The sequence below is a fragment of the Pygoscelis adeliae genome, unplaced genomic scaffold (assembly GCF_000699105.1).
Source record: "Pygoscelis adeliae isolate BGI_AS28 unplaced genomic scaffold, ASM69910v1 Scaffold306, whole genome shotgun sequence".
Classification (NCBI taxonomy): Eukaryota; Metazoa; Chordata; class Aves; order Sphenisciformes; family Spheniscidae; genus Pygoscelis; species Pygoscelis adeliae.
In genome coordinates, this window is record NW_008825072.1 from 1,316,707 (window position 1) to 1,317,688 (window position 982).

A 982-nucleotide genomic window follows, 5' to 3' on the forward strand; every position below is an offset into this window, starting at 1 on the left:
TCAGTTCCCGGCGGGGGGGGCGCGGGGAGCGGAGCGCGCTCCCCCCCGCGGGAAAGAGGCGGAGGCGGCCGGGATCTGGGAGGGAGAAGGAGCGAGGGTCGATCCCTGCCCCGAGCGCTCGCCGGGAGCCGGGAAAATGGTACAAAGCTGTGGGTTATAAAGCCCCCGCCGAGGCACCTGCGCGTTGGGCGGTGAGACCCTCTCCCTCGGCCCGGCCCCGCGCTGGAAAGCCACTTTTCGCCACTTGGTTTTCGGGGAAACATTCGTTTACGATTGATTTTCCTTTATTATTTCTCATCGGCGCTGCTACGCTGTTTTCCCGCATTTTTATTTTTCCCCTCGAAATTTGGGGCGAGAAAAGATGTTTTAAAAAAGGACCTGTGTTTCCTATTATCACAAGACACCCTTCCCTCTCGATGAATATTTCCCAACTGTTCTGTCCCGGGCGCATAAAAAAACGCGACCGAGGAATACTGTGCAAAAGCAAAAGGAAAATTCTGGGAATATCGACTATAATATCAACTGGATCGGGCGGGGGCCTCTAATATGTGTATTTTCCACATGGGAGAACGTACTGCCCGACTTTCGTCGCCAGCGGCCGATAGCAGAGCTCCGAAATCGGGCTTTCCGGGATTTCAGCGACGCTTTCCCGAATATCTTTCCCGACCTCTGAGCGGGACCGGGAAACGAGCCGTTTCTATCAATTTCTCGCGATTTTTTTTCCACGGGAGCCCGTGGGCTGGAGTTTACTGAGCAAGGACGGAAGGGAAACACCAGACGGCTCCGCTCAGAGCCGTGATTTCAGTTCCTCCACCAAAATGTGCCCGACACCTGCCCTGTGGTTGGGGATAAATCCCCACTCCGGGCAGAACACGGAGCGTGCGCACGGCTGGCAGCGCCAAAAAAAAAGGGGGGTTCGGCCCAACCCCAGCCGGAGCCGCCCGCAGCCCGTTCACACGCGGTTTGCGGCGGCGGAGCGGCT